General features: G+C 43.1%; 1 long non-coding RNA gene across 1 annotated transcript in view; it reads left to right on the top strand.

Moving 5' to 3' along the window:
• Window positions 1-391: 391 nt before the first annotated feature.
• Window positions 392-10,404, top strand: part of LOC146350658 (uncharacterized) — a 161,285-nt gene continuing 151,272 nt past the window's right edge. Inside the window, exon 1 of the long non-coding RNA XR_014789348.1 lies at window positions 392-428. This is a non-coding gene — a long non-coding RNA (uncharacterized LOC146350658). The remainder of the gene's footprint in view (window positions 429-10,404) is intronic.

Genomic DNA, 10,404 nt, shown 5'->3' with positions numbered 1-10,404 from the left:
CTCCCCACGCCGCGCGCAGACCTCAGGCGCGCGCGCGCGCCCACCTTGCCCTCTCCCCCAGGCGGCTCCTGCACCTCTGGGGAGGGTGTCGCCGGGCCGGGCCGGGCCACGCCCCTTGGCTTCTCAGGAGCTGCGGGCGGGGCGGGGCGGGGCGGGGCGAGGGAACTGCGAACTTGCGGCGCGCCTTCCCCCCGCCCTTCAGCTTGCTGCTGCTGCGGCTTTAACCTGTTGGGTGCCCCTCTGGAGCGCTTTGAGGCAACGGGCGCGTTTGGACGCTTTGCGACTAGTCCGAGAGGCGGCTCCAAGCGGGGAGCTTCGACCGGGCTACTCCTTTGCTAGACGAGAATAAGGGGTGTGCCTGGGCAAGAGCGCCTCGCAACATGGCCTCCTCCTTTTCCTTAGGCGGGGATGCCCGAAGAGTGGACCAGGTGAGCGAGAGAGCTGCCCTTTTCTTTCTGTCCCTTCCTGCCTTGAGTCGCCTGCTTCTTCTCAAACTCTTCCCGCCTGCCTGCCTGCCTGCCTGCCCACCTGCGCCCCCCCCCCGACGCTCAGTCTCTTCTTGTCTTCTTCTTGTAAGTCTTCTTGTAAGTGACCCGAAGCGCTGTGCCTTTCTCCTTGTGTTTAGCAACAGTGAGTGAACTTGTTTGAAGTAACCGGGCGGGGGGGGGGGGAGCCAAAATTCACAGTTGGGCAATGCCTTCATTGGGATCAATAGAAACTCCACAAAAATATGCAGATCAAATTTAATAATAAGGATATTGCCCAGCTGTGGGTTTAGCATTCCCGCCCGCCCCCTCCTTCTCGTGGACCAGTAAGGGTAGCTTTGCCTTTTTCAAGGACAGGAAGCATCTGAATCAAGGTATTTTCGCACGTCAGGCTTCCCATTCGGTGTATGCTGAAGGCTGCAGTCAGCCCTAGTTGGAACTTTACTTCTGAGTAGATATGCATAGGATTGCACTGTGAAGCTGCCGTCTCTTGCTCGTTTAACCTGGGAGGAAGCTTCACAGTGAGTAAGCATGCATGGGATGGGCCTCCTGTCGGTTTTGTAAGGCGATAGTTCTCATGCTTTTCCTATATGGAAATGCTTTCTGTGTAGAAAATGTGTACCGCCTGAAATGCACAGCAATTAGTTACAACTTGAATGCGGCACATGAGGACTGGGATGGGCTGGCGTCATCCTTGAAGGGACTACTTTTTTGTTACTAGTATCCACATGGTCGATCTGGTGTTTTTTTTTAAATCCCAGGTTTTAAAAAATCCCAAGAGTGCAACCGTATCTGGAAAGCGATCCCAATCTATGTTAATTTCCATAGGGGTAGCTTTGGTTAGTCTACGTTGCAGCAAAACTAACAAAGAGTCTTGTGGCATTTTACAGACTGACACATTTGGATCAGGTTTTCATGGACCAGAGTCCACTTCATCAGATGCAGGAAGTGTTATCCACAGTGGCAGATAGATAGACATGGGTGGGGATGTGGGCTGTAAGTAGTGAGGCCAGAGAGGAATGAAAGTAACTGGCAGTGACAATTCAGCTAGACCTTGCATTTATGTAAAATAAGCACAGTTGTTCTGAAGGGTCATTGTGCTAATTCTGCATACATTCAAGCTCTAATGGAAGAATCCCTTCCTGAACTTCCAGAAGCTCTCTCCTGAAGAGAGCGTTGGCTATTGGGTTGCATAGAAACAAACAAACAAATCTTTCTTGTGTTTTATTTCTCTCTGACCTCACTGCTTCCAGTCCCTGTCCCCACCCAGGCCTATGTATATATTCCTACCATAGTGGATACATCTAATGAAGTGGACAGTGTCCATGGAAGCTTATTCTATAATAAATGTGTTCGTCTTTAAGTCTTTTGTTTAAGATGCCACAAATCGGTGTAAAGTGATCCTGAATATACACTCTTGCTTAAGAACATAAGAATGCCTTGCTGCTGGATTAAACTGAAGTCCATTTAATCCAGCATTTTTAGAAACATTTCAGCACTCTGCAGGTGCTACCTCATCCACCAGAAATTTGCCAGTGATCCACACCACATTGGTGATGTACCTCTCCCTGTTCCTGGGTTAGAATTCACATGCCCTCTCCTAAATAACAGTGAGTGTAGCTAGTTCTCCTTTAATAGGTTGGCTCTGTGTCAAATGCAATCACACCTGTAGCTTCAGGTAAGCCTTATTAACAACATCACTTACTTGAATGATGGGGAGGGAGCTCTGAATGCTGTTACCTGAAAAACACTTATTTGGAAGAAAGTAAAGTTTATCTTGGCAAGACTTGCTTCCAAGGAAGCATACACAGGCTGGGGCAGAAAAACTCATTGCTTTTTTTGCTCTGTGCAAGAAAACATAGATGTGAGTGAGTGGATTCATGCTGAAATATTAGATCAAAAGGAATTTAAGACTGACCTTGACAATATTTCTTTAATGAAGGATTCTGCATAGTCTACCAGAATGCAAAACCATTTTGGAACATTTATGAAGATATATTTTTCATGTATGTGTGCAAAAGAACAGATAAAAGTAGATCTTTCATTGTTGGCATATCTGTATTGTAATGCAACTACCTGGGAAATTAATTCATTTAAAATATTTATATCAGGGGTATCTGGTGCCCCCCAAATGTTTTGGACTAACTTCTATAAGCCCTAGCCAGCATAGCCACTGGTCAGGGATTATGGGAGTTATAGTCCAAAACATCTGGAGGGCACCAAGTTGCCTATCCCTGATTTATATTTTGCTTTTCTGCCTGATGACAGGCCCCTAAGGTGGCTGACAATAAGTGAGAATGACTACATAATTTGTTTCTTTAAAAGGCCGTGGTGACTTCTGGAGGCTCTGGGGGGGCTGTCCACTCCTGAGCCCTTGGATGTTGCTGCTGGTGTAGCTGTTTCAGTTGCTGACAGTAGGGGAGAAGAGCCCCCAATTGGTGCTGCCCAGCAACCAGGGCCAGGTAGCACCAGATGTTCTTGTTCCTGGGAGGATGGAGCATCTCCCCACATGGGCAGCTGGACAACCTGCAGCTCCTGGCTCTTCCTAGTGGCAGGGGGGAATCTGATGAAGGCTCTGGGGGGATGATGATGATGGAAAAATGTCCATTCCCCAGACCTTAGATACTGCTATTGATATCACTTCATTTCTTTCCTATGTCTTTCATCCTGAAATACTGTTCTGCTTTACTTAAAGTCCATTGTGCATGGAGCCAAGTGAATATACTTTTACCTCATATACAGTCAGGGCCAGAAATATTGGAACAAAGATAACTGTTTTGGCAGTTGGCCTCTGTACACCACCACACTGAAGTTGAAAGGAAACACACCCAGATGGGAGCAAAGTCAGGACTTTCAGCTGTAATTCAAGGGGTTTGGCAAAAGTGGGGCAGTAACCATTCAGGAAGTACAGCCAGTGGCATACACACACCCCCATCATTGGTGGCCCATAAGTAATGGAATGAATGGCTGACAAGCAGCTGCATGGCCAGGTGTGGCCTGTTTCCTGGGCACCCCATGACCAATCAAGCAGATAAAAGGCCTGGAGTATTATATTTGCATTTGGTAGCTGTTCACTGGAACTCCCAACATGAGGTCCAAAGAGGTATCCATGCGGAGGCCATCATTAGGCTGAACAACATAGACCCATCAGAGAGATAGCAAAAAACATTGAGAGTGGCCAACACGACAGTTTGGAACATCCTGAAAAAGAAGGAATTAACTGGCAAGCACAGCAACAGCAAAAATCCTGGAAGACCACGGAAGAGAACTAAAGTGGATGACCGCAGAATTCTGCTCATGGTGAAGAGGAACCTTTCACAACACCTAGCCAGGTCAAGAACGCTCTTGAGGAGGTAGGCATGTCATTGTCAACATCTACAGTCAAGAGACGGCTTTATGAATGTAAATACAGAGGCTTCACAACAAGGTGCAAGCCACTGGTAACTCTCAAGAACAGAAAGGCCAGATTAGCCTTTGCCAGCAAACGCCTAAAAAAGCCTGCCCAGTTCTGGAATAAGATTCTTTGGACTGATGAAACCAAGATGAACTTGTACCAGAATGATGGGAAGAGAAAAGTCTGGAGAAGGAAAGGAACAGCTCATGATCCAAAGCATACCACATCATCTGTCAAACATGGTGGAGGCAGTGTTATGGCATGGGCACGTATGACTGCCAATGGAGCCGGGTCATTGGTGTTTATTGATGACCTGACTGCTGAGAAAAGTAGCAGGATGAATTCTGAAGTGTACAGGGCTATACTTTCCGCTCAGATTCAGCCAAATGCTGCCAAACTGATAGGACACCGCTTCATATTGCAGATGGAGAATGACCCAAAACATACAGCAAAAGCTCCCCAAGAGTTTCTGAAGGCAAAGAAGTGGGATGTTCTTCAATGGCCAAGTCAGTCACCTGATCTCAGACCAATAGAGCATGCTTTTCATTTACTGAAGACAAGACTGAAGACAGAAAGACCCACAAACAAGCAGCAGCTGAAGGCAGCTGCAGTAAAGGCCTGGCAAAGCATTTTGAGGAAGGAAACTCAGCATTTGGTGATGTCCATGGGTTCCAGACTTCAGGCAGTCATTGACTGCAAAGGATTTTCATCCCAGTATTAAAGGCGATCCTTAAGTTTGAAATGATGTTGGTTTGTTCCATTACTTATGAGCCACCAACGATGGGTGTGTGTATGCCACTGGCTGTACTTCCTGAATGGTTACTGCCCCACTTTTGCCAAACCCCTTGAATTACAGCTTAAAGTCCTGACTTCGCTCCCATCTGGGTGTGTTTCCTTTCAACTTCAATGTGGTGGTGTACAGAGGCCAACTGCCAAAACAGTTATCCTTGTTCCAATATTTCTGGCCCTGACTCTAAATGCATATTCTACTGTTGTTTTCCCTTGTGTCCATTTCTCTCCTGTGTGTTGAATTTTAATGGTCCTTGTGGAAAGGTCTTGTCCCCTTGTACTTTGTAAAGTGCCATGCACATTGATGGGGCTATATTGTTGATGTTGTTGAAATTATTTAGAAGTAATGAAGGAGCATCTGGGGAGAAGCATTGCTGAAGTTAAGCAGGTATGTGCCTCCCCTTGGGTGGGGGACCACTGACAGCCTCACGTAAGAGTCAGTGATAGCAGGGTTGCTGTTTTTAGTCCATTGTGGATACTATGTACAGCTTACCTTTTGCAGAGTTCCTGAGATAAGTTGTGTGCTACTAAGGGCCCTTCCAAATGATCAATATGTAGCAGTTGCTGCTGCTGCATGGCATCTTTCCTGAAGAAAGCACTTCTGTTTGGCAGGATGCATTTTCCTAGCACTTCAGACAGCAATGGCTTACTGCTGGGGAAAGCATCCACTTACTTTTCCAGCTAATAGAGTCAATATAGTAGAAGGAGGACTGACAAAATTTCCCCATTCCCCCATGGCTGCACCATGGTGTGACCTTAACATTACATCAGTGCTCAGTCTACAAAAAGGGGCTGAGGCTGGCAGGAGGGCAGATCTGAAAGTAGCCAGTTTCAAGGTTAAGTGTGAGGATGCCTCTTCTCAGTTTCACCTTAGCAGGTACCACAGGGACATCCGTGTCAAATGGGTGGAAGGGCCACACTCCCCATCCAGCAGATGCCCAGGGACATACCCATAACTTGTCATACAAATGTCAGGAGTTTGATGGGGAAGAGAATTGATAGACGAACCAGTAGATAGCTTCTGAAAATATTCTTTGTCATTCAATTCCGTGGTGCCACATTTCCACATCTTACCTGTAAATATCCCTTCAGCAATGCCACTGTAGCCCCCATATGCCAGCCTCTCTAGGCCTCAAAATCCCTTGCAGCTTCCAACTCCTCCCCCCATTTAAGATCCCTCCCAAATGTCTTCTAAAATCCTCTCCCATGCTGAAATGACTCCCTTCAATCAACCTAAGCACCTGTCACCAAGGTCTCCTTTTCTACTGTTTAAAAGCCCCATCAATCTCCTTCCTTTTGTGCTGGCAAACTGCACTTGTTACTTTCCTTCATATGCTGGTGCTGCTAATTTCAGTGGAATGAATGGGGAGAAAACTAATATTGGGAGAGATAGACAGTGGCAGCCCTTGATAGTCTGCACCTTTATTCTGCAAAGGGTATCACTTTTTAGCTTTGTTCAGTAATCTTGTGGAGTGTGTTAGGTATCCTGTAGGCCATGATGAGAAAATCAAAGGACATGATAAAGCTTCTGGGCTTAATTTTGACTGTTCTGGCTGGGCTCACATCTGGAAGCAAACATCTTTGGATGTCAGACAAGTTACTACTCCAGGTTTTGTCTTGGAATTAGGCAAGTTTCATCTTCTAGCGAATTTTTTTTGGTGTAAACTGAGAGAATACCTTGTCCTTGTGCACTGTAGTACCCATAACCCAGCCTTTGAGGGCAAGGGCCCCCCATCTTTAATGTAGCAAGGTAACTCCCCAATAATCTGTGGGCCAGATACTTTGCCTTTGACTTGGGACTGGGAGGATTATCCAGCAAAGGCTACGGTGCAACAGAGGCATCCACTTAAGTGCTTGTTTGAGCCCTTGCTTAGGATGGCACTTGGGTTTCTGGCATTTTTAAATAGAGTGAAAGCCATGTTGATCAGCAGAGGTGGGGAACGTGGGGCCCTCCAAATGTTGTTGAGCTTCAACTCCCACTGGCTCCAGCCAGCCTGGCCAATGGTCAGTGATGATGGAAGTTGAAGTCCAGCAGCATCAACAATCCTGAATTTTAAAAGTCTGTCTTCCACGTTTAAAATTGTGTGAATGGTACCCAAGCAGTGTATTGATGACAGAAAAGCTAGTCTTTCCTTAGTAAATTTTTGTCTTGGTCCACAGCCTAGATAAGCTGCTGCTCCTGCATCTAAATTTCAGTTACTTGGGTCATATCTACCCTACAGGCATATTACACTTCAGCCGTCATGGCGTCCCACAAAGAATCTTGGGAATCTTAGTTTGGGATTCTGTTATATCTCCAGTTTCCTCTCCAAAGAATTAGGGGTTCCTTGGGAAGAGAGAATGATAATTAAGCTAGTTTCATTATATGGTGTAGATATGTGCTTGATGGGAAAATCTATTTCTCAAAAATTGGCAATGCACAAACTCAGAATGAGCAGGAGGACTTTTATTTGAAGTTCACTGGTTTAACTAAGTTTTGTATTAGCATTTCAGATAAAATCAATTTCCATAGGGTAGCGGTATTAGTCTATTGCAGCAAAAGCAACAAAGGGTTTTGTGGCACCTTTAAAGACTAACACATTTGTAGTCCACGCAAGTTTATGCCAGAATAAATTTGTTACTTTTAAGGTGCTTCAAGACTCTTTGTTATTTCAGGCAAAATCAGTCACCCAGTGTAGTCGGCTGCTCTAATTTCTGTGGGTATTGCTTGTGTATAACTAGTCATGCCATACTTATTAAGAGTATATTGATGTTTAACAGTACCCAAGATGTACTTTATACCTCAGGCCTGTCTGGCTTTGTAACTTAACAAACTTTGCAGTATAGTTTCTGTGTCAGTAATTGCACCCAGTATAAGCAATGCATTTTTAAATTACTCACAAGTTTGCTTGAATCATGGTTAAAGCCTCCCTCCTCCTCTCCAAAGTATAAGGAAACAAGAGGTTCTTGGCTAGATTTTCTTTTAGTATTTGAGAAATGTGTACACTGTTCTCGGAAAAGTAGTTCTTAAATACCGTTACAGTTTTTAAATCTCAACAACATGTCTCTCTTCCCCTACCTCCATCTTTCCTTTCCTTTGCTCTTTTCCCATGAGAAAGGGCTACAGCCTGAAGCATGTTGGGACATCTGCTTTTCACAGTAAATCTCCATGTACCCTCTGGAATTTGTTTCTTCTGATCTAGGTTGCTACTCTTTGCTAAAAGAAGTGCTGACAGTCCTAAACAGGTTAATTCATGGGCAAGTTTGAATAGAAATTCCTACAAATGAGATGTGCTTAAAGAATAGTAGTGATGTAAATGTCAGAAGTGCTATGACACTTCCGTGTACAACTTGACATGAAGTTGATACATACCCGCAAATTACTTTCATTCTGTTAAAGCTTGCAATGTTTTAGGGCCTTTTCTCCAGATCACTCAGATTGGCTTTTGTTTTCCCATTGGTATATGGCTTGTCTCATTTACTTGATCCATTTGGAGCTAAATGTTTTTCAGGTGAATCTGGCTGTGAAACAATGATCTTTGTTCCTTCATTGTCCATGGCACACTGTGTACTTGATGGTATGAGCTAACTTGTGGGTATTTGGGGAATAGAGAATATTGCCAATGTGTGTAATTCTTGCTCCTCTTGGTAGATGCTGCTGCTGCTGCTGCTGGATTTTTTGTATCACAGCTTGAGACTGGTTTCCCCTGTCTTAACAATACTTTTGACAATCATAATGACAAGTGAATTGAATGCTGATTTGATAACATGTAATGCCCTTTCTCAATGTTTCAATCAGGTGTCTCCTCCATTCTTATTTTCTGGTCTACTTAAGGTGCAATCCTATGCATGTTTAGACAAAAAAAGTCCTGCAACTCCCAGCATGCCCTAGCCAGCCGTGCTGGAGTTGTGGGATTTTTTTTTCTGTCCAAACATGCATAGGATTGCACCCTTACTCAAAGGTTCATTTGTCCCCTGCTTTTCTTTCTTTCTTTCTTTCTTTCTTTCTTTCTTTCTTTCTTTCTTTCTTTCTTGAACAAAGCAGAATCATAGTTTTAAATGCTTTTGGGAGTAAGGAAGAAGAGGGTTAGAGACAAAAACACTATATACAGTGGCCTCTGTTACAAACAGAAATAATGAGTTCCTCCAGATCTCAATCTGGGGTAGGAGATTGTTCATCCAGCCAAAACTTGATGCATACACTTCCACAGTGGCTCACTCCTTTAAACGATGTACATCTGGATTCACCCTAATTGGTCTCTCACTGTTACCTTTGGTGTGAAACAATGGACGAGTTTGGATGATGATCCAGTTTGGCCCTCCATGTGGAGTTGGTGAGCCAACCCTACCTCAGCCATATAACATGGGGAGTGCTCATTGAAATGGTGTGTACGTGCACACAATCCTTTGTGCATAGGCCAAAATCATATGGTTAATTTAGGGATTTTATCTGGAGAATCAGCTGCATAATTTTATCCCCTGCATTTAGGATTATACATGCATAGGCTCCATTTGGATGACAGAGGTGGGGCTGGTGTGCTAGCTCCATGTGTAGGACTGGATCAAACCTCTTAAGTATTGTCTGAACTGTCCCACTGTGTGGGTATGATGCTTTGTAATAGCTGATCATCCCAATAATGGAAAGGATATAGGCATTAGCCTACAATATCTTAAGCATTTTCACATGAGGCTTAAAACTGGCTTTAAGTTTTTTGTTTTTTGTTTTAATATATTTTTATTTATTTTATATGAATGAAATAAACAGTACCAAAATTCCCAAAAACCTTATCAATGCTTCAATTTCCAGCAATACAATATTCTGATGAGGACACCACAATAACAAAAAGAGAAGAAAAAAGAAAGAGAAAAAAAAATAAAGGGAAAAGGGAGGAGGAAAGGAAGCGAAGAAAAAAGAAAAAAAATTCTTTCCCCCTCGCTCCCCCCCCTAAAGAATTGAGTTTAAGCTCCAACACCCCCTGGTCTCCAATGTCATTCTGTTTTAAAGACTATATAACCTTAACAATCTTAACAATTTAATAAACAACCTTACATTTCCATATCATATCATCAATCTTATATCAAAGAAAGAGGTTTAGAATTCATTCCCCAAAGCCTAGTATTATTAGTAATAATAATAATTATATATATATATAATATTATATAATAAAAATAAAACAATATAAACCTTCAACATTCAGTAATATATTTTATACTAGATATAATCTATTTCAAAATAAAAGCAAGAAAAAACAAGAAAAAATAAGAAATGGAAGAAAATAAGCAAATATATATATAATCATTTATCTTCTGAGTTAGCCTGAATCATATAGGCTAAATAGAAACAGTTAACAAGCTTGTTTAAAAATTCCAGTTCATGGGGTTGTAACAAGATTCTCACGCATTTTTACACTCAGCCAAGCCTCCTCCATTTCATGATTTTGAAACTTCTTAATCTGACCTTCAGACACAATGCAAAGAGTAGCAGGATATTTTAAGTAGTATTGTAAGTTCATTTGTTTTGCCAAGTTCTTTTCTTTGATAAATTGCTTTCTTTTATCTGCCACCTCTTTGATGTAGTCAGGTAATATCGTAACTTTATCTTGTCTCCAGGAAAGGCTTTGAGCTTCTCTTGCCAAGCACAGGATATAATTCTTTGTGGAGACTTTTGCAGATTGAGCTATGATGGTGTAATCAGTCCCTTTAGCATTTGGCACACAAAATGCCTGCTCAATATCAAGTAAATTATCAGATGGAATA

The sequence above is a fragment of the Heloderma suspectum genome, chromosome 3 (genome assembly GCF_057233095.1).
Source record: "Heloderma suspectum isolate Gila_16-S chromosome 3, 16-S_ref, whole genome shotgun sequence".
Classification (NCBI taxonomy): Eukaryota; Metazoa; Chordata; class Lepidosauria; order Squamata; family Helodermatidae; genus Heloderma; species Heloderma suspectum.
This window is presented reverse-complemented; position numbering and strand designations above follow the sequence as displayed.